The 26,640-nt window shown below is 43.9% G+C and overlaps 2 long non-coding RNA genes across 2 annotated transcripts; both read left to right on the top strand.

The window, feature by feature from the left end:
* Nucleotides 1-7,255: 7,255 nt before the first annotated feature.
* Nucleotides 7,256-8,214, top strand: LOC148542081 (uncharacterized). The gene is made up of 3 exons (XR_015878256.1): nucleotides 7,256-7,328; nucleotides 7,914-7,972; nucleotides 8,055-8,214. It is a non-coding gene; the product is annotated as an uncharacterized LOC148542081 (long non-coding RNA).
* Nucleotides 8,215-9,005: 791 nt separating this feature from the next.
* Nucleotides 9,006-11,441, top strand: LOC148542082 (uncharacterized). The gene is made up of 4 exons (XR_015878255.1): nucleotides 9,006-9,021; nucleotides 10,678-10,742; nucleotides 10,839-10,917; nucleotides 11,014-11,441. It is a non-coding gene; the product is annotated as an uncharacterized LOC148542082 (long non-coding RNA).
* Nucleotides 11,442-26,640: the final 15,199 nt, after the last annotated feature.

Consider the following 26,640-nt stretch of genomic DNA (forward strand, 5'->3'; position numbering starts at 1 on the left):
AATGTGCCCAAGTGCGCATGCGCAATAAGTGGCTTATCCTAGGCCTCTCGCCGCATATTCAACACTTCTTTTTGTTGTACAAGCACTGTTTTATCATATCCCCTAGATACAAATTTAGTGATCTGATTATCCAGTTATTCAGGCACCCAAATCGGATCGCTCTTAATCCTCGCTCCTCTCATCATTTGAGAAAGTGGGAGCCCGCATTTCAGGGCTTCAGGGTGATGGCTCGTTGACATCAAAAGTGTGTTCCTGTCTGTGCTTTTATTGAAGACTTCAGTGTGCATTTTTCCTTTCTTGACAATAATGGTAACATCCAAGAAATGAGCTGTCTCCAAGTTGTATGTATAAGTAAATTTGATAGAATTGGAGCTGTTGATGTTTGCCAGACAACTCCTTGAAAAAGGCCATTAGGCTGAAACGCGTTGGAGACCAGAATATTAACTTTTAGACCATTACAAGCACCCTTTATTTGGAGATCTCTTTAAGAATTACTGCTGTTCCTGCTTTACTTAACAAGCTGCGGCTCACAACAATCCCCACGTGACCATACCCGGAAGCGGAGGAGAAACACTCAGAGGAGAAGGGCCCGACACGTGACCAGACCAAAAGACCAGGCAGAACGGGGGGAGGGCAAGCACCGTATACCAACACAGCCGGCAAGAGGAAGGAGCGGGCAGCGGCGTTACCGAGGAAGGTAAGTCTCTGTTGTGGCAGGGGTGTGTGGCTATTGGCTAATCAGAGTCTAACCATTACATCCCCCACACCACGGGAGCAGCTGCTTCGGACTGCAGCTACGGCGGATGCCTGGGAACAGGCGCACCGTCGGCACCTGCATGGGAGCTAGCAGTGACCGACCAGAGTTAACCCCCTGGCTGCCGATCTCTCCATACTCCCTTCCTCAGGAAGCTTTACCCGGGAACCTCACCTAGCGCTTCAACACACTTACTATATAACTAGCGGGACGCCGCTACAACCCTATTTATAAAGACTATTTTGCCCAGAACTCTCATCTCATTAACAATATCCCTTGGACTCAATCTGAGTTCTGGAATTCAGCCTTCTGCAAGCACAGCAGTTCTTCTTATTTACGATCTCCTATATATGTTATTTTTATTGACTACCTATTTGAATATTGTTTATCATCTTTCTCAACCAATTTATGTATCTTTGTTGTAATCATTGACATATATTTGTTTTGTATATGCCCCCTTTTCTTGCATTAAACCCCCCCTTTTTTCATAAACATATTGATTCTCACGATTCTTATATCAGTTCACATAAGACCAGCTTCCTAACTTAGGTAAAGGTTAAGCTGAGCGCAGTATGTAAATTTATTTATCTACTTGTATATTTACAGTATCAGCTGTACTACGTACTGCAGCTCGCCACAACCATACCCATTCTCAGTGCACAGATATCCTACCTCCCCTCCTCTTAAATATAAGAAGGCAGCAATGGGCGTCTTTATGCCGGCTGTGCTTTGACATACATTTGCATAATTTCGCAGCTGCGTTGCATATGAAATCGCATTAGCATCCATCTCTGAATCAGGCCCTAAGTGTAACTCGCAGAATAGCCTGAACCATCATATGGAGGATGGCGCTCATCACTAGCTGTAGCCTACCTCTATGTGACATTCTAATTTGTGCATCAGTGTGGAGTCTCCAATTATATATCTTTCCAAGAACATTTATCTCCTCCTACAAATAATATTGCAAGATATAGAAACAATCAGGTCAATATATATTTTTTTTGATGAGTGAAACTTTATGGTATTCAGTCATGGTGCTCTATAGGTCTTTCTCTGTGCTCTCCTAGAAGCATGAAAGTTCCTATAGTATTTAAAGAAAAATAATACCACAGATATCTTTGAAAACTCGTAAAAAGACTAATATATATATATATATATATATATATATATCCCTGATATGCTGGCACTCACACAGATAACAAGCATAACACTCCGGTGCCAATCCTTGAAAAATCATAAATCCCAGCAAAGAGAGGTGGCACTCAGAGGTTATTATATAGAAAAAAGTATATTCAGGTGTACATAGAGGCGACGTTTTGAGGTGTAACCCTTTGTCTCAAGCCTACACCTTTGCAACACAGACAAACAAGACAAGCACCACTTACCCCATTAAATATCACACCGTTACCCAGCAACCGCTGCATGCCCTCCTGGACCAGTTCCTGGTTCAGCTAACAGCTGCTGTATCTGGGAGGGGGTATTACTCGGCCCTGCGCTATCCGTCCGGACTCATCCCGAGGGGCACCGTATACAGGTAGTAAACCTGTAGGTTATATAAGCAGATGCATCACAGTGAAAATAACCCACCTGAAATAAACATACATACAGAAAAAATTAATAATAAAATAAACTAATGAAAAAGTGCAAATACACCAGTGAAGCAAAAAACTTGAAAACAAAAAATATGTAAGTGACAAAAAATTTCCTCAAACGCATATCAATAAAAATATAAATCCATAAGTATCCGTGTGAGCAGTCACATCCAATATGCAAATATGGATCTTCAAAAAGATCACAAAATGTTCCAATTAATTTTATCATTCAGACCTTTGGGCGCGTGGTGTCTAACCTAAATATCCACTGGGCTTCTCTGTTCAACAGAATTTTTGAACGGTCACCACCCCTAAGTGATTCTTTCACATGATCAATGATAATGTTCTGAAGCGATGACAATGGGTGTCCCGCATCTTTAAAATGTTGCGCCACTGGTTGATCATTACCTCTGCCAGGTAGGGCTAGTTTAATAGAGGTTCGGTGCAGAGCCATCCATTCACGGAATTTGCGAATTGTTTGCCCTATATAGTATAAGCCACAAGGGCAGATTATAATATATACAACAAAAGAGGATGCTCATGTAAGGACGTGATTAATCTTGTAGCTCTTATCCCTATGAGGGTGATGGAAACTGTTGCCACTGATCAAGTACTTGCACGTCATACAGTTAGTGCATCTGTAACAGCCGGGTGCCTTGATATATACATTGGGAGCCCTCGGTACATTTCTCCCAGTAATATCCATATGTACTAGTAGATCCCGTAAATTCCGATCTTGTCTGAATGCCGCTAAGGGTCTACTGGATTTGAACACTGGTAAGTCTTTATCAGTGGCCACAATGGGCCAAAGAGCCTGAGTGGCTCTCTTAATAATAGGACTAGCAGTCGCGTAATCGCTTGTCCATGGTATGAGTTGATAAGTGGCTTATCCTAGGCCTCTCGCTGCATATTCAACACTTCTTTTTGTTGTACAAGCACTGTTTTATCATATCCCCTAGATACAAATTTAGTGATCTGATTATCCAGTTATTCAGGCACCCAAATCGGATCGCTCTTAATCCTCACTCCTCTCATCATTTGAGAAAGTGGGAGCCCGCATTTCAGGGCTTCAGGGTGATGGCTCATTGACATCAAAAGTGTGTTCCTGTCTGTGCTTTTATTGAAGACTTCAGTGTGCATTTTTCCTTTTTTGACAATAATGGTAACATCCAAGAAATGAGCTGTCTCCAAGTTGTATGTATAAGTAAATTTGATAGAATTGGAGCTGTTGATGTAATGGATTACATTCTCCAATCTTTCTACTCTCCCCATCCAAAGCATGTATACATCATCTATGTAATGGGTAAACAACATGATATGTTCTTGGATCTCAATATTGCGGGTGAATATTTTCTTCTCTTGGGAAAACATATACACATTCACATATGATGGTGTGACCGGAGATCCCATTGCACATCCACGATTTTGCAGGAAGAACTTTCCTTCATATATGATATAGTTGTTATACAATGTCATTTCAAGAAGCGACAACATTTTTTTATGATCAAACGTGGTCACCGGAAGATGTTCCTGGAGGAATTCCTTTATTGATCGCTACCCCTCTTGATGGGGTAGAGACATATACAAACTACATACATCCAGACAGCATAGGAGGGTGTTTGGGGGAATAGTTTCAAACTCCCTTAGTAGTTTCAGAAAACTGGTCATGTTCTTCAAGAATCTATCCTCCAATGGCAATAGCGGATGTAGGATACAGTCTAAAAGCTGTGCTACAGGATGGAACAGCGAGTCACGTGCTGAGATTATAGGTCTATCTGGTGGTCTAGTGGCATCCTTATGGATTTTAGGTAATATGTACAGAATGGGTACTTTGGGATGATCCGGACATTTTACCACCGTCAACGTTATCTCGCCTTTTTCTACTGCTAGTGCTAGACTAGAAGACCTTTCAGCTCTTGCTGATATCTTTTGGTCGGATCCCTAGGCATTTTAGTATACACACCCAGTTCTGATAATTGGCGTGAGAATTCATTCCAATAATCTTTAATCGCATCTTTGTCCGCTCCCCCAGGACTTCTACGGCATCTTCACCTGGAGGGCGGCGGCCTTAAGGCTCTTTTCCACCGCTGCCACCATCCAGGGCTTCCTAGTGTCTTCTTGCTTCAGCTGGTCTTTTCTCCAGCTCCCTGTCCGATGACTGATTGCACGCTGCCTCACGCAGGCTGTATATAAGCCAGCCGAGTGGGCGGGGTGATGAAGTCGCGAGCCATGATTGCCTCGCGGAGGCCATCTTTGAATTTCAAAAATAGCGCTGAGGCGCCATTTTTGAAAATGGCACGCTCGGTTTTCACCATTGAAGTCAATGGTGAGAACAGCTCATTGGCTGAGAGACGGAAGTTTCGCCTCTCTCAGGCAATGAGCGCTCCCCACCGGGATTTCTGGACTGAAATCCTGGTCAGAGCTGTCATTCGGGTAGTAGTGTTCTTAGAGGACACTACTATTGTCCGTGGCTCGGGTAATTGCATTATTTTATTTTGCCAAGACCCTGGATTGCCTACTTTGGAACGAGAGGAAAGATCCACGCATAGGAAGAAGTGAGTATGTAAGTAGCAAACTCACTGTGAAACAAAAGTTTTAAACACTCACCTCCTGAGCTGCGAGTTTAGTGTTTGTGTATGTTTTATTTAACTTGTTTAAGTACGGTTATTTTTTTTCAAAAAATTACATGAGGTCCCCCCTCAAAAGACTAACCAGTCCCAGACTTGCCAGCTTGTCCTGGTACCTAAAATTTCAGAGAGCAAAACGAGTAGGGTTCCACTGTAAATTAGATACCAGCACCAGGCTGCAGGGCCAGTCCTGGTTTTAATTTTAGGGGTAAAAAATTTGAGTAGAGGTATCCCTAAAATTAAAACCAGCACTGGACCCTTTCTAGTGGGGTGCTAATGCCACAGCCAGGGCTGCCCTTTCACTGGGCCCCCCAGCCGCAGCATCAGCCCTGACCACTAGTCAGCCCAGGCCAGGGATCACTGGGGAGTTGGGGACATCTCCAATAAATGGGACTCCCTCTCCAGGGCACCCCTGGTTTAGGCTGATAGCCCGGGGCTGTCCCCGCCACCCCTGGGCAGTGGGTGGCGGGTTGATAGTGTAGGTGTGTTAAAAATTGAATTAACAACATTGTCTTTACAGTAGAACTGCAGGTACCAGCAAGCCTTCCCCGCATGCCTGTACTTGGAGAACCACAAGTACCAGCATGTGGGGCATTAAGGGGCCACTGGTACCTGTAGTTCACCTGTAACAAAATGTGTAAAGAAAACAAGACACACACACCGTGAAAATAAATATTTATTACTTACATACATATACACACATACTCACCTGCTCCCAGATGTTCAAGTCCCCTTCTCAACATAAAGTATCCAATGGTTGTACCTGTAAAAGAGATCCAATTCTCATGTTTTGTCCCACAATGTTCTCTGCAGTATTCCAAAGAGGGCCCCAGAGACACTGTAACAAGACGCTACAGCATATTGTTACAGTATCGCTAATGTCAGCTCCGGGCTTGAGCTATCATTAGTGTCGGGTGGCTAGCCAATGAGCGGCAGCTTCCATTAGTGGCCGCTTATTGGCTAGGACCCACATGGAGGAGCCGCTCATTGGCTAAGCACATGAAAGGGCACCCCTGGATGTGGCATCAGCCCTCTGCTAAAAAGGGTCCAGTGCTGGTATTCAATTTTAGGGGTACCTCTACGCAAATTTTTTACCCCTATAATTAAAACCAGGACTGGCCCTGCAGCCTGGTGCTGGTACCTAATTTAGGGTGGTATCCTACTTGTTTTGTTCCCCGTCATTTTAGGTACCAGGACAGGCTGGCAAATCCGGGGCTGGTTAAGCTTTAGTGGGGGGGGGGGGACCTTATGTCATTTTTAAAAAAATAATATTTAACCAGTTTTTTACAGGTCTTAACACACAAGCAGCTTACACATATCTCCGTGATATGTGAAGGCTGCTTGCTCGGTTGAGTTTGTAAGAGAGAGAACACTGCAATCTCAGGTGAGTAATCCCACCTAAACTCACCTTAAACTCTCCTTAAACTCACCTCTAAACTCGCAATTTGGAAGAAAAACCTCGATCTGCTTCACCATCGAAAAACTCACTTTCAGTTAAACTCGTTTCTTCTTAGTAAATTTGCGAGTTTGATAAGGGAAAACTCACCCGAGTTTTGGTGACACAAAGTGAATTTAAAAACTAAAAAACTCGACCAAACTTGAATCTTAGTAAATTTACCCCTATGTCTTGTGTAGTAAACAGAACTACACTATATACAGTAGCATGCAGCACTCAGCACTGTGCCTTAAGCTGATTAGTAGTGTATTTTGGGAATATACTAGAAGAATGAATCCTGACAATATACTTCAGATCCATACAATGCATATGTCTGATCACAGCAGTGCCAACTGTGTTAGTTTAGCAGTATTGACTCATGATGACTGTTTGGGGTAAATTTACTAAGAATCGAGTTTGCGTGAGTTTGCATTCTCACGCGAGTTTATCCTGTTTTTCCGGCTCGCAAATTTACTAAGGGCAAATACAAGTGAACTCGCACTAAACAGACATAAAAACTCGCATGAGTTTTCAAAACTCGACAAAATACACCATCGTCAAAACTCGCAAGTACTTTCCATAGAAAGTAATACAACTCGCAAATTTACCAAGATTCGAGTTTTTGAACTCGCATGGGAATATCGCAAACTCACCCCAAACTAGACTTTTCCAATAGATGACCTCCTGAGGTGAGTGTTTGTGTGAGTTTGGATGTGTTTGAAACTGTTCACATGTGTTTCAACTTGCAATCACTGGCACACATTGATGATGCATATAAAAGGCTCCCAAATTGCTGCCTTTCTTTGTGTGAAGCAGAAGTGGCAGAGTTTAGTTCCACTGATTGCAACTTCATGTGGCTGGGATTTCAGAGGCTCTATCAGCAGGCTGACCAGGACCAAGAAACTGAGCAGGCTCAGGAGGTAATGCAGGTACCAGAAAGGCTGCTCAAGCCATGTTTTTTTAGGAGGTGTTTGAACCTGAACGCTTTGGCCGATGTCGAGGTTATACAGATGTTCAGGCTGTATCATAACAACATATTCCATCTGTATGAGACAAACAGGACCTAGAACCTGACACAGCACGGTCACACTCTGTCTCAGGCCTGCATACGCTTCTGGCTGTGCTGCACTTTTTGGCGACTGGGAATTTTCAGTCTGTCACTGGTAGAGTTCTCGGTATATACCAGTCCACATTTTCAAAATATCTCAACCAGGTACTGGTGGCATTTCAACCACTAATGGATTCTGCATCTGCTACCCTAGCCATGACACACAGTGGCATGCAATCAGGGTAGCTTTTTATAACATGGCAGGCATGGCAAATGTCTTGGGCGCTATTGACTGCACACACATTGAGCTGCGACCACCTAGAGGGCGTGCGCACATTTACTTCAGTAGGCTTCATGCACATTCCACAAATGTGCAGGTGGTTTGTGATGCTAAAATGAAAATCATGAGTGTTGTAGTCGGCTACCCTGGTTCATGTCATGATCCCTTCATCCTCAGGCAATCATCCCTTCATGCAAGTTTTGAGGCTGGACAAATGCCGGAGAGATGGTTGCTGGGTCAGTACCTTTGTCAGGGTCACTTTTCTGCTGATGTATATATATTTTTTGTGTTTATTTATTTACTCTGTTTTTCTTTCAGGTGATGCTGGGTATGGGTGTTTGAGTTGGCTTCTGACTCCATTGGCACTTCCAGATTCTCCTACTGAACATAATTATAATGGTGCACTGCACATATGATCACTGGATCTGTGATAGAGCGTACATTTGGCCTGATAAAATGTCGTTTCAGATGTCTTGATAAATCGGTAGGCCTTTTGTTATATTCTTGTTTAAAATTGTTGGATAATGTGCTCAGCTGCTGTTTTCTTCATAATTTGTGTTTGCAGCAGCCGCTTCCGGCTGATTATGCTTTAGACAGTGAGCAAGCAGAGGACTCTGTTGTATCTGGTGACAATTTGAGCACAGAGAGTGGGAGGTAGATCAGGCTCCAGGTCATCAATCAGCATTTCCAGGGTGAGCTTTACCCTTTTTTTATGTGTAGTTAGCTACCCCTGTTTTAGGCTTTAAAAGATCAGATCACCTTTGTAATTTGACTTATAATTTTGCCAGTACTGTACACATGTTTTTAAGGTAAAGTCCAACATCTCAAATGTTCAGCCTAAACCATGTATGCCCAATTAAATGTGGCCCCATAATGTGTTTGTGGCTTGCTTACTTGTATAGGACTTCTCCTTTTCAAACAATCTAATTGGATCTATCAGCATTGTAATATCCTTCTGCTAAGGTGCAATAGGTTTGCTAACAACATTTTTCTAGGTAATGTTAATTTTAGGGTGGTCATTACAAACTACCCAAGACCAATTTTTTAGTATTGTGCGCCATAAATCTTTTAGTTGTTTCATGAATAAGGAAAACACAAACATCAGTTTGGTCATTTCTCTTTATTTGAGATTTGTTTGTTGGTTAGGTATTATCCATTGGTAAAATGCTCACATACAATACAAACATTTTTTAGATTAGTCAAGTGCTGTCATTTAGATTCAATTTTTTTATTAACCCTTCATTTGTTTTCATCTCATCCTCAGCAATCTGATTTTGGGCAAAAGGTAAGTTGTTATGGGTTGTTTCCTTTTTTATTTACCAACATTTCTGTGTTTGTTTTTTTACGAAAAGTTAACTCCACAAATATAAAACAGTGTGTATTCATTTTTTAGGCAACATGCACAGTCCCCTTTGTGGCTAAAATGTGTTAAACATACAACATTGTGTTTAAGCACTATAATGTATTTGACATGTACACATAAGTATATTTTTGTATTGAGCAAAAAATTGTACATTCTTTTAAACATACATGAGACAAACACTTGCATCCTCCCTTAAGGTATGTAAAACACATACATATATCAACACAATATAACATTTTTTTAATGTTTTTAAATTGTGCATATTTTAAATGAAATGGTGGTCTATAAAAGTATAACGCATATTACAAAATAATGTACACAACACAATTTACACCGTATACCTATATTTTGTTTGGCACCAAATTTGGTGTAAAGTTGTAAGGCCACCACAACTGCACATTTTAATGTTTAATATTTTAGTAACAATGAAAGCATCATGGGCAACTTTCACATAAGGTAACTGCTTTGTGTTTAGGCCTAACATTTTAAAATTAAAACCTACCCCTAGGTGGGACTTTACCCCCGCATGCCACTTGCATTCCACCTCTAGTGCGTGGTGTCCGACTTGGTGGTCTGCTTGCAGGTTTATTTGTCTGGGAAGTGCTGGCTCCAGAAGTGCTTATGCTTGGGTCGGGTAAGCGCCCTAAGATTTGTGTTTCAAAATTAACCATTGTGGCATTTATGTCCTGTAGAGCAGTGTTGTGGTTCTCAAGTAGATGCAAGAAAGTTGCATGAAAGCGGTTATTAGCCTCCTGATGTCTTTCTTGATTTTCTTGCATCAATAAAAGTGTGTTTTAGAACCTACTATTGCCCTCTCTAATTTGCTCAAGGCAGTTGGCCAATCGTGTGTGTTGTACTGTTTGACCCGACACAGACCTACTACATCTGTGTGAACAGGGGCGGATTGGCAGGTATTTTTTGCGGGAAGAATCCCGGTGGGCCACATGGTTGTGGGTCCGCTTTTCTGTGAGGCCCCGCCCCCTTATTTATGTCACCCGCGCTGGGTTTTCACAGGCACCCGGCTGCCTGTCAGCTTTGTCTGGCGGCCCCTTTGTCTGGCGGCTCAGCCTCTCTCTAGCGAGAAGAGAGGCTGAGCGCGGCAGCCTATTTAAACCCCACCCAACATACTGTCGGCGTCACACGCCGCAGAGGATTCGATAGAGGAAGGTGGCATGGACCCGCGGCCAGCGGCGGGACATCAAGGGAGGTAAGCTGCGGTGGAAGTGGGGGGCCGCGCAGGCAATATGTTAGCCTGACTGTCTCTTCTCCACTCTTTCCTCCCCGGGCTGTGAAGTGTCAAGTTTAATTTCACACTTTCGGGGAATTTTCCAGGGCCACTTTAAATTCCCAGTCCGCCCCTGTGTTTGAATGTTTGTTTAACATATTAATTTGACAAATTTGTGTGGTGAGAAGATTGAGAGGCTGCTTTTGATACTCTAACATAGTATGGTAATAGGACAGGTCAGGCTGACCAGGAGGAGGAGGAGGAGGTGGAGGAGGAGGAGGAGTAGGGGTTACCTGTAGTTCTGGTGTTGTCTGATGTTCTGTATGCTGTGTTGTCATCATCTGTTTCTGCAGGATCCAAATTCCTGATGTCTCCCACCAGATCCGCAGGTGTCATGCAAGCCTAAAAAAAGATTTGGGTAAGTACTGTTTGGAACACACATATATTGTAAAATGACACCGTGCTTTTCAACTTAGTTTGTCAGATTTAAACAGAATTTTTACTGTAATCACAGACTCACCTTCCAGTAGTGGGGATTTCGGACCAGAAGTCAGGTTCAGTGAGTACATTGTTGGACCGGTGCCTTGCTGTAGGTGTGTTGAGGGGGTAATTTGTGCTGGAGGCAAGGGGGGCCCTTTAAAAAAAAAAGAACAATACATTAATCTTTACATTTGAAATCTTGTCTGCAGGTAGTCAAATACAGTTTCCATTAAATTAGCTTCATCACCCAAAGACAAAGCGTGAAGTTGCCTGGAGTGGCTTCTGGTCTTTGATGGTTGCTGTGGCCTGGCTGGAGCTTAATGACAAACATTTCAATGCTTACATTTGTAGTTCTAAATGTTGACAGCACAGGCAACAATGTTAGACATGAATTACCTGCAGCATCAGTGTCCTCGGCCCGCACTTGGCTACGTAGCCTTCTTCCTGCTGTTGTTTGCTCTTGTCTGGATGGGCCTGAAAGAAATTAATTTTACCAGGTTTCTTCTTACTGTTGTTTACAAGTGGAAACACTTTGTGCTATTATTTACCGGCCTCTTCCAAATCGTATCCTCCTGTTGCCTTAGTTTTTTTTTTTGTCAGATGATTTCTTGCCTGTTTAAAAATGCATAGCAAATCATGCATTCAGCAATCAGCTCCCAACTGTCATCTCACAGGCTGTGTTTGAAAAATGACAGTTGGGAGCTGATTGGTTGGCACCTTATCACTTTCTTATCACTTTTCACTCTGTCTATTAACACTGCTTAGTAAATAGACCCCTAAGTGTGTGTTAGAAATCTGAATTTAAAGGTGTAATTTGAATTTTGACCAACAAACAATGTAAATGTTATGCACATGTTTTTGAAGCAAGACAATAAAACCGTTTTTTATGTTGGAAATGTACATTAGTATTGTTGAGTGTGGATAAAATACGTATGTTTGCCACTTTAATGTATGCTGGCAAACAATAACATTATACACATGATTTAAGTAGCATACACAATAATAAACACACCACAAGCACATAACCTTAACATTAGTCTATAGAGCACAAAAACCAAGATCTGAGTAAGAATAAAGCAGGTAGGTGATCTTTGAAAAAATTGCTCCATGTGAGACACCTACTTTAAAATGTAGAAATAACCAAACAAGTACAAGCCAAAGTGGTATGTGAAGTGTAAAAGCAAGTGTAGTGTGCTTTGCATTTTAACACTGAGTTCAAGTGTGTGCCTTTGCAAAAAAAAAGACATGTCAAGCCGGGTTCACATTTTCAGATAAAAAATGAAAAAATAAATTAAACAAAACAAAGATGCTGGAAATAAAACACATTAAACATTACGCCAAACATAACCCCCCCAAAAAAAATTTAATAAAAAAACACAAGCTGCTGTGGGACTACACATCCCAGCATGGTCTACAACAGATAACATATGAGAGCATGTCAACACTGTAGCATACCATGCTGGTATATGTAGTTTACCAACAGCAGGAGTAATGCATATTAAGCACCCCTGGGCAACACAATAATATGACTCTTTTACAATATGAATTTAAATTCTATAGAAAAACAACTACACAAAGCAGACTGTGCCCCAAACCCCCCAAAAAAACAGGACAAAAAACAACACAACAAACTGATTAGTTACCAAACACAAAATGGAAATGTAAAACAGGACAAACCCCCCCCCCCCCAAAAAAAAAAACCTATTTAAAAACACAACAAACTTACCACTGCACCTGGGGGCATCGGTATCCCGGACATTCAGATGTCTAACCACCTCTGGTGGTATCATGGGTTTAACGACTTCCTCGTAGTCAAGGTAGTCTGCCTGGTAGGGTGATCCTCCCCCACTTTCTCTTACTGCCTGGGCATCGGTTGCCATCTTTTCTTTGACACGTCGTTTTATGTCAGAAAAACGCTTTTTAATGTTATCCAGAGTGCGGCAAGTGGTACGCTCTGCATTTACTGCACTCTCCACGGATGCCCAGATGGCATTCTTGCGATGGGCAGATGTGCTGGCAGACTTACGGCCAAACAGCAGGTGGTGGTGTTTTATTACCTCCTGAGCTAGGGCCATATTTTCCTCCCAAGTAAACTTCACTTTGCGCCCTGTCTAGGTCTTGCCCCTCTGCCTGGGCCCCTCATCACTGCTGCCTGAACTACTCTCTCTGGTTGCTTGAGGAGCAAACACCTCCACCTCACTCTCTCCCTGCCTATCCTCTGCCCTGGATATAATCCCTAACACCTCCACCTCACTCTTTCCCTGCCTATCCTCTGCCCTGGACATAATCCCAAACACCTCCGCCTCACTCTCTCCCTGCCTATCCTCTGCCCTGGACATAATCCCAAACACCTCCGCCTCACTCTCTCCCTGCCTATCCTCTGTCCTGGACATAATCCCAAACACCTCCCTACACAAACACATAACACAGAAAAAGAAAACAACAAACAAACACAAACCTCCTCTCCTGCTACCCTCACACACCACACACAAACACACACACACAAAACACTGACAGGACCAAAATAAAAAAACACAATAGAGACTGAAAAGCAAGACAAACAGATAACTTACAAGACACCAAATAACGACAAAACAACTTAAACACACCAATCACCAATCACATCCAAATCCTACCAAATCACCACCACCACTAGATACACTCCTCACTGTCCCTCTTTAAACTCCTTCCAAAACCCTGAAAGGTGTGTCTGTTTGGGGCGTTTTTATATGCTTGGCCAGTGTGTATTTGACATGTGACTGATTCAACCAATCAGAGTACTTTGTTTGGAAAATGCATGCATTCTCACGCGAGTTTTGCAAACTCTCTTCTGTTTGGCCAAGTATTTTGACTCGCACGAGTACTTTAAAACAAGGGACATTTGCACACGAGTTTGGGCTCGTGCGAGTTTCTTACAAAATTACTCGAATCCATTTGCCATCGAAAAACTCGAAAACACAAAACTCGCATCTTAGTAAATTAACGTAATCAGTCGGGAAAAACTTGAGCGAGTTCTGGCGAATCACGGCGAGTTTAATCTTGCACAAACTCGATTCTTAGTAAATTTACCCCTATGTGAGAGAGCTGATGGGGAATGTATCATGTGACTTTCTCTCTCTCTCTTCACCTTATCTCTCTCAACCACATCTCTCTCTCTTTCCCATCTCTTCCCTATCTCTCTCTTTATCCCCATATACATCTTTGTACCCCATTTTTCTGTTCCTCTCTTCCCCATCTCTTTCTCTCTCTCTTCCCTACCTCTCTCTCATCTCCTCTCTATCAACCACATCTCTTTATCTCTCTTTTTAATAGTTACCCCCTACTAGTACAAACAGCATCACACTGATTAAAATTATAACCAGGCCCTTTTCAATGTCTATCCACACTTATACAACTCTGTACTTCAGGGGGCCCCCACCATTGCATTTCCCCTATGGGCCCTTCATGCCCCAGTCCGACACTGGCATGAAGTTAAGGCCAGCTGTTCACAACCCTAGTCAGCAGCGCAGCCAAAATTCATATAGGAGAGCCACACCAACTGCCAGTGAGGATGCCAGTGAGGATATAACCAGTAGGGATGGCAGTTGGTGTGGTTCCCCTATTTGAATTTTGGACTGTGCTGCAGCCCCACCTCAGGAGCCGCCACTGCTAGTCAGTAGGTATTCCTGCTTCTGACAGTGGTGTTGTGTACTGTGGCGTCCTCATTCATCCTGTCTGTGTGTTACGTGCCGAAATTAACCTTTATCAACTCCAGTATTTGTGGACAATAAATACGTGTTGTTCAGCTGTGTACAGGTTCATATATGCACATAACACACAGACATGAGGTGGGGCTGTGGCAAATGTCACTAAATTACGTCAATTTCTTTAAAAGTTATAAGAAAAGCTTTGGGGCCTATAGCGAGTGAAACCCCCTGTATAATTTGTACAGTAGTAGCACTATTCCCCCATTGATGAATAGAAATAAATAAAACGTATATATAGTAATATCACTACAGTACAATGTGTGTCATTGTCACTACAAATGTCTCATATCTTTCCCTGTCCATGACTTCAGCAGTAACCCTGGACATGGCCCGGGCACGCAGTGCAGACCATTAGCAGAAGAAAAATCATTGGGCATTGCTCCAAGTGCACTTAATGGGCACCAAACAAAGCAATCCATAGTGTGTCATGGTAACCCCTTTCATTAAATGTGAGCTGTCATAGAGAGAAAAATATGAACATTGCAAATGATCTGATTTCTCCGAAGCTTCCTGACTAATCCCATAAAAGGCAGCAATATCCCTTTGATATATCAAATATGACACAGTGTGAAAAGGTGCTTCATGACAAATCTTCTCTGTATATGTCTGATCCAAACATAGAAGTGTCTTTTAAAATGTTCCATATGGTCTGCATCATATGATTTGACAACAGTCATAAACTTCAGACTAATAGTGTTATGTGTAAAGGACGAGTCAGAGAATGATCATTCTGGAAACCCAGCCAAAAGCTTCATCGCATGAGCAGAGCGAGAAGCCAACGCATATAGCCAGTAACTCAGAGCAGGTGATCTTTTCCCAGCATAGGCTATAGGCACTATACCTGGTGACATACAAATAAATGACACATACAGATGTAGTAAGGTAAATAAAGTACTTATCATGCACATAAAGATTAATTATGCATGTGTACTTGTGCAGCACTGATATATATAATACATAATATAATACATAATACAAATTGCGGCAGATTAATATTTAGAAATTGGACTAATGTTAAATAAATGAGTTAATTTTGTATCGTGAGTCAAACAGCTAAACAATGTAACCCAAAAATATTAGTGTCATCATAGGTTATTTGTAAGGTGCCACAAAACCCATTAGCATTGGACAGTGGTCCATAACAAATCATACAAATTAAAAGTCCATAAAAGTCTGATGAAGAAGGTTCAGAAATAGAGGGAGGATTCCAAACACTGATTGGCTAATGGTTGCAGTGGCAAACGCAGGATTTCTAGAGGGGGGTTTCCAAATGCCTTATTTTAGAGTGAGTGTGACCAGTCCATGAAGAAGGCACAATTACCACTTATCCAGCTGTAATATGCATCATACAAAGGGTATTGTGCAGGGGCGGATTGGCAATTACCTTCATCTGGGAAAATCCCGGTGGGCCGATTGGTCCTTGGGGCCGCTTGCCAACTGTGGCCCCGCCCCCCAAATCGCGTCACCCGGCTGTCTTTTATTATTACAGCAAGACAGGCGGCCCGGCTGCCAGCTCCCTGCAGCCCACTTCTATCGCGAGAAGTGGCATTGCAAAAGGGAGCTATGTCAGATGCCGCACGTCAGCACATGACCTTGGGGGAACAGTGTGCAGGCGCTGGTCCGCGGCGGAGGTGAGGTAAGTTTTTTTTTTCACAGGCTAAACAGCCAGAAAGGGCCGACAAAACTCAGTCAGCATATCCTGCACTGCAGGGAGATGCCAGGCTGGAGAGGCGCTCTCCTTGCAGTTGCTGCTGAGTCAGTTGTTGCTGCTGCCGGCTGCCGCCTGTCACACTGTATGACAGATAGCGGCAGCCTGCAGCAAAGAAGAGCAGCTGTTCAGTCTCACCCCTTGCTGATACTCCTATCCTCTATTGTCCTTCCTGCTGCAATGCTGCGCTCCAATTGAGTACTGCTGAAAGCAATGGAACGGGCTTTGAGCCTTGACATTAGGCACTGGGCCGAGCCAGTGGCCCAGGCATCAGCGGGACTTGGCTGTCGGAGTGCCGCTGGTGAGTGGAGAGTTACCCCTAGGGCATCCATGCGTAGCAGGCTCTCCCATATACTCCCATAGAGGTGTTCCCATATACTCCCATAGAAGCTCTCCCATATACTTTAGTCCCATATTGACTCTTTTGCATACCTTTTGAATGTTAATACTGTAGCAATTTCCTTGTGTTTTTTATTAGTACTGTAGTACAGTAGTAAAAATAATGCTAAACAGCATTCAGTAGAGGTACCATTGTTTCACTTCTCTTGCCTGTATAATCTCTTTACCAGTGCACTTTTGTCAATCTTAATGAATTATGATCTTTCTCTAAAATAAAATTGATTGGCCTGCACTGTTTTTCCATCATCATTAGCGTGGCAGGTAGGTGACAGCCAGGCAGCAGGACCCCAGAAGAGACGTGGCCAGCACCTGCTGGGTCTCTAGTGCACCCGGTAGAAGTGGAGAATGGGGGCACTAAGTCTGCCTGGCAAAAGGGGGAGGGGTGCTAAGTGTGTCCAGGAAACGGGGGGGTGTTGTTAAGTAGGCACAGTAAGAGAGGAGAGGGTAGTGCCAAGTGTACCGAGGGAGGGGATGCCAAGTGAGCCCAAGAAGGGGGTAGTTCTGTCCTGTCCCTGTCCCCTCTGTCCTGGTGCTGTCACTGTCCTACCATGCCCTATGTCCTGTAACCTCTGTCCTGCCCTGTAACTCCTGTCCTGGTCCTGACACCTCTGCACTGTCCTAGTCACCCATCTCTGCTGTCCCCTCTATTCTGTCTTGGCCCTATCACTCCTGTCCCATCTTTGCTTGCCCTGTCACCTCTATCCTGGCCCTGTCACCCCTCTCTCCTGCCCCCTCTGTTCTGTCTTGGCCCTGTCATCTGTGTCTCCTCTATCCTTGCCCTGTCACCTCTATCCTAGCCCCTCTGTCCTGATCCTGTCCCTATCCTGGCACTGTCCCTGTCACTTCTGTCCTGGCCCTGTCACTGCTGTCCTATCCCCATTATCCTGTGCCTGTAACCTATGTCCTGGCCCTTTCACCTCTTTCCTGTTCCTGTCACCTCTATCCTAGTGACATTTGTCCTGCCCCCAAAATTCTGTTACTATCTGGTTGAACCTATGTTGCATGATGATGACACTGGCTTTCTTACAACACAAACAGGCGGCTTCCAGACCATGTGATCTCCTGCATGAATAGTAAATACCGACTCAAGATGCTGCCTGTCCTGGGAGGATCAATTTCTTTAGAGGTTCCCTTGTTGCAGAGAAATCATATAGGTTAGAAAATACTCATTCACATGTTTGCTGTGTTTATTCACTAGAGAGAGGGACTGTGGTCATGGCTATCAGCTCCTGGAGAGGTGGGCATGCCCCCAGCATGATGAAAATGGGGGAGTGGCTTATCACATTAGTCCACACCCCCTGTCACAAGGCCACACCCACTTTTCCGGGCGCGCGCCAAAGGCCTCTTTCACACTTTTTTCCAGGGCCACTTTAAATCCCCAATCCGCCCCTGGTATTGTGTGTCATAATTCCAGCATATACAGGACCAGAGATCAACGTAAGCCATTTAATGCAGCAGTAGGGTCATCCTGCCTGAGCTGAATGTTTTTATTTTAGATGTGGGCACCATTCCATGGCATGGGAGCAAGTTCGGGAATCTGGGGGAGCAGCCTAAGAACCTAGCACTGCCCTGGACATATATGTAAATATTGGACTCTATAGCAGTGCATCCCTAACAGTGCATGTTTTCCAAATCCCCTAATTGGTGCACAGGTTATTTATTACTAGCTGATTCATGTTAAAAGATCCACAGATGGTGCTATTTATTTCATTATGATACTTAGAAGAACATGCAGCGCTAGTAAAATTCCATTATATTACTATTTCTATTCTGGTCATGGTGTGGGCTGGGGAGGGGGGTTTCCAGGCAGACGGAAACCCCCCTGCGTTTGCCTATGGGTTGGAACGACTTACCAATCAGAATTTAGTAAACGGTCTAACATTCCACCACTGTGTTAAGAGACATTGTTGCGAGGCCGCAGGAGAAAAAAAAGAATAATTGGATTGGAAGTGATGGGTCCAGAACATGTTTCATTAAAATGATTATTGGAAGATTTTAACCCGGCTTAAACATCCTCTGCTTTATTCAAACCATGTGGAATTTACTATCCATAATGCAATGGAACTATCTTGAGGAAAATGCACAGGTTCCATCCATAGATGTTCTTTCAAAGCTTTGTTTCTTCAGATGTATCGGATCATACATAGAAAAATGTCCTGTGTGGTTAACAGCCCTACAGTGCATTGGCAAAGAAAGGGTATAATTATATCATGACATGTCTCGGTCAATTGAAACTAGGTTTTTAATTTTATATTAAATGTACCTTTCTTGTGACCAACCAGGAAAGCACTTACTTTATTTCACACTCATTGTTTACTGTCTCTTTACCAAAAAGCAATTTTCATATGTTTTTTCTTTATTAGGAAGAATGATGGTACAAAGTGAGGATAACCATATATATATCACAAAATGCACATTAAAGAATAATGAATAGGTAAATAATATAACATGTGACAACATGTTAGAAAAATGACAGTTGGGAGCTGATTGGCTGGAGCACTCATTTTGGTGATAAAACTCATTAGTAAATGGGGGCCATAATACGGTATGGTCGAGAGTAGATATGCTAATCAAAAGAAGTAATGCAACACAGGAAAAGTGGAACAGTTATTGTCTAGGTAAGGCCTTCCATTTTATATTTAATTAACATACAAAAAGGTAAATACGACCATTAGAGTTTTGAGAAATAAGAATGGACTGAAAGAGTCATGGGGGGGAGATTAGGGTTAGGTATCCCCGGTGGTGGGTTAGGGTTAGGCACCACTGAGGGGGTTAGGTTTAGGCAGTAAGGTGGGTGGGTTAGGTTTAGGCAGTAAGGGGGGAGGGTTAGGTTTAGGCACCAAGGGTGGAAGGTTAGGTTTAGGCACTAACAGGGAGGGTTAGGGTTAGAATGGGGTGGGGGGAGGGTTAGTGTTAGGATGTAGAGGGTTAGGGGGACAAGGGTGAGAGTAAGAATACTACCCGACCCTTGTCGGGATCCTGGACATCGGGATGCCGCTGTCGGTATATGCCGCGATTTCATACCCTTTCCTAATATATATATATTATTATACAGTATATAAAATGTGTTTAACTTGCTCCAGTGACACTATTGTAATATATGCAGTTATTACTGTAATCAAATACACACTAGAAAACATGAGAGCAAGGCAAAACATCAAATATGACACAGATTCAAACAGAGGTAGAGGGGAGGAATGGGGGGCAAACAGGGGGAATGGGGGGCAACAGAGGTAGATGGGAGGAATGGGGGACAAACAGATGTAGAGGGGAGGAATGGGGAGCAAACAGAGGTAGATGGGAGGAATGGGGGAAAAACAGATGCAGAGGGGTGAAATGGGGAGCAAACAGAGGTAGATGGGAGGAATGGGGGACAAACAGAGGTAGATGGGAGGATTGGGGGACAAACAGAGTTAGATGGGAGGAATGGGGGACAAACAGAGGTAGAGGGGAGGAATGGGGAGCAAACAGAGGTAGAGGGGAGGAATGGGGGACAAACAGAGGTAGAGGGGTGGAATGGGGAGCAAATAAAGGTAGATGGGAGGAATGGGGAGCAAACAGAGGTAGAGGGGAGGAATGGGGGACAAACAGAGGTAGAGGGGTGGAATGGGGGACAAGCAGAGGTAGAGGGGTGGAATGGGGGACAAACAGAGGTAGATGGGAGGAAAGGGGAGCAAACAGAGGTAGAGGGGAGGAATGGGGGACAAACAGAGGTAGAGGGGAGGAATGGGGGACAAACAGAGTTAGAGGGGTGGAATGGGGGACAAACAGAGGTAGTGGGGTGGAATGGGGACAAACAGAGGTAGAGGGGAGGAATGGGGGACAAACAGAGGTAGAGGGGTGGAATGGGGGACAAACAGAGGTAGTGGGGTGGAATGGGGACAAACAGAGGTAGAGGGGAGGAATGGGGGACAAACAGAGGTAGAGGGGAGGAATGGGGGACAAACAGAGGGAGACAGGATGAGTGGGTGACAGAGGTAGACGGGAGTAAAGGAGAGACAAGCAGAGGTAGACGGGAGAAATGGTGGACAAACAGAGGGAGATGGGATGAGTGGGTGACAAACAGAGGGAGACGGGAGTAAAAGGGGACAAATAGAGGTAGATGGGGGGACAAACGGAGGGAGAAGGAAAGGGGGAAAACATGGTGAGAGAAGAAAAAGGGGAAAGAACAGAGGTAGACTCAGCTAATATATATATATACACGACAGGCTTAATCCACGGCACTCAACCATCTGGGGTGCCCTTGGTATGTGACCACACCATCTACATAAAAAAAATCATACAAACTCGCCACTCACATGCTTTTCAAACTGCAACTCTTTGGAATACAGGGAATGTTGGTTCCAAAATATTGCAATAATTTGTTAAACTGACCACCGCTTCACTGTCATTCCCATCTGGCTAGTCCCTACACTCAGATTCTCAGATAAATGATCTAGGTCTGCCACCTTTGGCTCAAGCTTTCATACATTTTAAACATGAATATGGGTCCTGGCTTAAAGAGACAGGACCACACCCAGGGATATCCAGTTAATAAGCACCTGGAAAAAGAAAAAAAGTTTGTCTTACATTTGAAAAACAGGGTGCCCTAGCAAGTTTGACCACAAAATGTAAATTAAACGACAGGCTTAATCCACGGCATCAGCTTAACAAATTATTGCAATATTTTGGAACCAACATTCCCTGTATTCAAAAGAGTTTCAGTTTGAAAAGCATGTGAGTGCCAAGTTTGTATGATATTTTATATATATATATATATATATATATATATATATTATACAGTGCATACAATTTAAACAGTATATACACACATACGTATATACAGTCAGGTGCATAAATATTGGGACATTGACAGAATTTTCATATTTTGGCCTCTATTCGCCACCACAATGGCTTTGAAATGAAACAAACAAGATGTGCTTTAACTGCAGACTTTCAGATATAATTTGAGGGTAATTACATCCAAATCAGGTGAACGGTGTAGGAATTACAACGGTTTCTATTTGTGCCTCCCACTTTTTAAGGGGCCAAAAGTAATGGGACAAACTAAACAATCCTAAATCTAACTTTCACTTTTTAATACTTTGTTGCAAATCCTTTGCAGGCAATTACAGCCTGAAGCCTGGAACGCATAGACATCACCAGACGTTGGGTTTCATCCCTGTTGATGCTCTGCCAGGCCTCTACTGCAAATGTCTTCAGTTCCTGCTTGTTCTTGGGGCATTTTCCCTTCAGTTTTGCCTTCATCAAGTGAAATACATGCTCAATCGGATTCAGGTCAGGGGATTGACTTGGCCATTGCATAACATTCCACTTTTTAGCCTTAAAAAACTCTTTGGTTGCTTTTGCAGTATGCTTCAGGTCATTGTCCATCTGCACTGTGAAGCGCCGTCCAATGAGTTCTGAAGCATTTGACTGAATATGAGCATATAATATTGCCTGAAACACTTCAGAATTCATTTTGCTGCTTTTGTCAGCAGTCACATCATGAATAAATACAAGGGAACCAGTTCCATTGGCAGCCATATATGCCCACGCTATGACACTACCACCACCATGTTTCACTGATGAGGTGGTATGTTTTGGATCATGAGCAGTTCCTTTCCTTCTCCATACTCTTCTTTGATCTTTGTCTCATCTGTCCATAGGATGTTGTTCCAGAACTGTAATGGCTTTTTTAGATGTTGTTTGGCAAACTCTAATCTGGTCTTCCTGTTTTTGTGGCTAACCAATGGTTTATATCTTGTGGTGAACCCTCTATATTCACTCTTGTGAAGTCTTCTCTTGATTGTTGACTTTGACACATATACACCTACCTCCTGGAGAGTGTTCTTGATTTGGCCAACTGTTGTGAAGGGGTTTTTCTTCACCAGGGAAATGATTCTTCTATCATCCACCACAGTCGTTTTCCATGGTCTTCCGGGTCTTTTGGTGTTGCTGAGCTCTCCGGCGCTTTCTTTCTTTTTAAGAATGTTCCAAACAGTTGATTTGGCCACACCTAATGTTTTTGCTATCTCTCTGATGGGTTTGTTTTGATTTTTCAGCCTAATGATGGCTTGCTTCACTGATAGTGACAGCTCTTTGGATCTCATATTGAGAGTCGACAGCAACTGATTCCAAATGCAAATGTCACACCTAGAATCAACTCCAGACCTTTTACCTGCTTAATTGATAATGAAATAACGAGGGAATAGCCCACACCTGTCCATGAAATAGCTTTTGAGTTGATAGTCCCATTACTTTTGGCCCCTTAAAAAGTGGGAGGCACATATAGAAACCGTTGTAATTCCTACACCGTTCACCTGATTTGGATGTAATTACCCTCAAATTAAATCTGAAAGTCTGCAGTTAAAGCACATCTTGTTTGTTTCATTTCAAAGCCATTGTGGTGGTGAATAGAGGCCAAAATATGAAAATTCTGTCAATTTCCCAATATTTATGCACCTGACTGTATATATATATATATATATATATATATATACATAACATGAAAAAAATAGTGATTGACAGAAAGGTGACAAGTCTGCTACAAAGTGCTAGTGTTTGTGATAATAAATATAACAGTGGTTTCCAAGAATAGATATAAATATATATAAAGTGCTAATATCTAAAAATATTTATTTAATGACAATAAAAACAAGGCAAGAAGATCACTCAATAAAAATACAATAATACATGATGTAGAAATTGAAGAAATAAATAAGTTTGATAAATATACGTAAAGACAAATAATGGATAAAAGGGGGATATCAGCTTATCTTGATTAAAAGGAGTCAAAAGTTCATGGGCTAAGAGGCTGCTACTCCCTACATATATACATACATATATATATATACAGTAGAACTTGTATACACATATTCCCAATTCTCTGTGTCTTAGATGGGTCATTGAGTCGGTGAAGTGGATGTCTCCCACGGTTCCCACATCCAGGGATGCCAGAGGAGGCTTTCTTCTCCACTGCAGACAGGGAAGGAGGCAGCTTGCTACAATGTGGGGGTGGGGGTGGGGTAGGGAGTTGATGCCGAAGGAGGGGGCTGTCTGCTACACTCCGTGGGGGGGGAGAGGAGACAGCTTGCTACACTGCGGGGGGGAAGTGGGTCGATGCCGGAGGAGGCCTTCTTCTCCACTGCGAGGGGGGTAAGGGAGGAGAGAGGAGGCAACTTACTTCACTGTGGGGGTGGGGGGGGGTAGAGAGGAGGCAGCTTACTATACTGCGGGGGGGGAGAGGAGGCAGCTTACTACACTGCGGGGGGGAGAGGAGGCAGCTTACTACACTGCTGGGGGGGGAGAGAGGAGGCTGCTTACTATACTGCAGGGGAAGGAAAGAGGAGGCAGCTTACTACACTGTGGGGGGGAAGGAGGTCGATGCTGAACGAGGCTGTCTGCTACACTGCTGGGGGAGGGGCAGCCTGCTACACTGGGGGGGAGATGAAGTGGTCGATGCCAGAAGAAGAGGGGGCGGTCTGCTACACTGCGGGGGGGGGGAGAGAGGGAGCAGGTCGATGCTATACTGTGGGGGCTGTAAGGGAGGAGGATGGCTGCACTCACTGTGTGACTGCGGGGGGGGCTTTTACCATGCTGCTGCTGCTGGCTGCATGTGCCAGCAGCAGCAGCAGTTCAACTTGTTCTAACACAACTTGGCATGGCAGGTTCACTCCAGGGATGGATTTTGAAGGGTGGGGGGCCCAGCCATGGGCCCCTTGGAACCCAACGGGCCCTTGGCTGGTGCCTAGGTTGCCTAATAGTAAATCTGCCCCTGATTCTATTAAGGAGTAACACTACGGGGTCAATTCAATTAGGTACGAGTTTTCAACTGTGAGTTTGTTTCATGAAAATAAGTACATTATAATAATATTTTTAAAATAATTTATTTGGCTGCACCTTCACCTCAGGGCGGCGGCCTTTAAGCTCTTTCACATGGCTGCCACACCCCAGGACTTCGTCGTCTTCGTCTGGCAGGCACCAACCCGGCAGGGCTTCGGTGTCTCTGCCTGGCGAGCGCCAACCTGCCAGGGCTTTGGAGTCTTTGCCTGTGGGGCAGTGGCCTTTAAGCTCTTTTGCATTGCCGCCACCACTCCAGGGCTTTGTTGTCTTCGCCTGGTGGGTGTCAACCCGCCAGGGCTTTGGCATCTTTGTCTGGGGGCTGGCAGTCTTTAAGCTCTTTTATGTGGCTGCCACCACTCCAGGACTTCGTTGACTTCGCCTGGCGGGCGCCAACCCGCCAGTGCTTCGGTGTCTTCGCCCGGCGGACACCGACCCGCCAAGGCTTCGTGGTCTTCATCTGGCGGGCATCAACCCGCCAGGTCTTTGACGTCTTCACCTAATGTATGGCAGCCAATTAGCTCTTTTGCATGGCTGCCACATCCCTAAGGCATCTATGTTCTTTTCACCTAGAGGCCGGCAGCCTGTGTCAGCTCTTTTGCATGCCTGCTGCCCACTAGGATTTCCGGCGTCTTCACCTAGTGGGCGGCAGCCTGTTTCAGCTCTTTTGCATGGGTGCTGCCCACTAGGACTTCTGGCATCTACTTCTGGCATCTACTCTAACCCTCACCTTAACCCCACTACTTACCTTCAGAATGCAGACAGTCGGGATGCCAGTGCCGGGATTCTGATAAGTGTCAGGATTTTGGTGTCGGTATTCTGAGCACCAGAATCCCAGCAGTCGGTATTATGACCGCATCCCTTATAGGAGCATACGCAGTCACACATTTATAGGGACAGATACACCTTCACCCTTCTCTTCACATAAAGAGGGTATTCAGCCCAGAAGTTGTTCTATGGGGAAGGTGATGGCCGCCTATTTTCCAGAAGATGGAGGTCCAGAGTTGAGGACTTTCCCAATAACTCCAGATCAAGTGTGTTCCTCATGTGGCCAAGGTGGGGATCAAGAATGGGCTTGTCCACAGAAGGATTGCTCTTTTTCTGGTGTCTTTACAGCTATAGAGACCAGCCCTCTTCTGCCTAGAATACAGGTATGTGTGCAAGTTGGTAATAGACTGGTTAAGAGCTTGGTGGACTACAGATCTGCTACTACCCTGATACATAGAGATTTGTTGTCCCCCAAGTTTTGTTGACCCAAAAACTATTCCGCATCTGTTGTGTGCATGGAGATGTTCGGGCCTTTCCTGTTGTCATGGTCTTTTTGATAATCAGGGGAAAGACTGCCAAACTACGTGTGTCCTTGGTTACCAGCCCCTGTGCTAATAGGTTGTGACTTGCCCCACTTCCGGGCTCTTGTTCTGCCGGAGGAACAGATGCCTGCAGTAGCCCTTGGAGAGACATTTCCCTTCTCCCCTGATTTGTTTCTGTCACGGGTAAAGGCTCCTAAATCTACGAAACAAACGAGAAGGGATTATAGGGACTGGTTTGCTTGTGAAGTTTTGTTGGGACAAAAGGTATTTTCCCATAATGCTACTGCTTGCAATGTGCTTGTAAATGCTGATGTTCCTGTTCATATCAATGTATCTGATAATTCTGTTGAACATGTCAGTACTAATGTGCCAATGCATGCTGATGTCCATGGTAATGTGAGAGGTCTAGGAACACTGTGTCTAGCAGCCCGCTTAATCTTCATGGCACAGGGAATAATGCTGAGGCTCAATTAAGTAGTATTAATGAAGAGGTCTTAACACTTCCCCTTGCACCTCAACCTGATTTAAGAAAGACACAACGGGAAGATCCTGCTTTAAAAAGGGTCTTTGAACAGGTTCTTTTAGTGGATGGTGTTCTCTTGTCACATGTAACAGAAGTAAAATATCCCCATTTTGTGTTGCTTAAAAAAGGTTTTATATCGACTAGACAAGCACAAACAAACGGTAGAGGTGATATGACAGTTGGTGGTCCGAGGCCCTTTCAGAAATCAGGTTCTGGTTTTAGCCAGTGCAGTTCCTTGGGGTGGTCATTTGGGATGGAATAAGAGGGTGGAGAGAATAACCTCCTGGTTCTATTAGCCAGGTGTTTATGCTGAGGTCTCACGGATCTAT

The sequence above is a fragment of the Taudactylus pleione genome, unplaced genomic scaffold (assembly GCF_031769625.1).
Source record: "Taudactylus pleione unplaced genomic scaffold, aTauple2 ptg000015l, whole genome shotgun sequence".
In the NCBI taxonomy this organism is placed as follows: domain Eukaryota; kingdom Metazoa; phylum Chordata; class Amphibia; order Anura; family Myobatrachidae; genus Taudactylus; species Taudactylus pleione.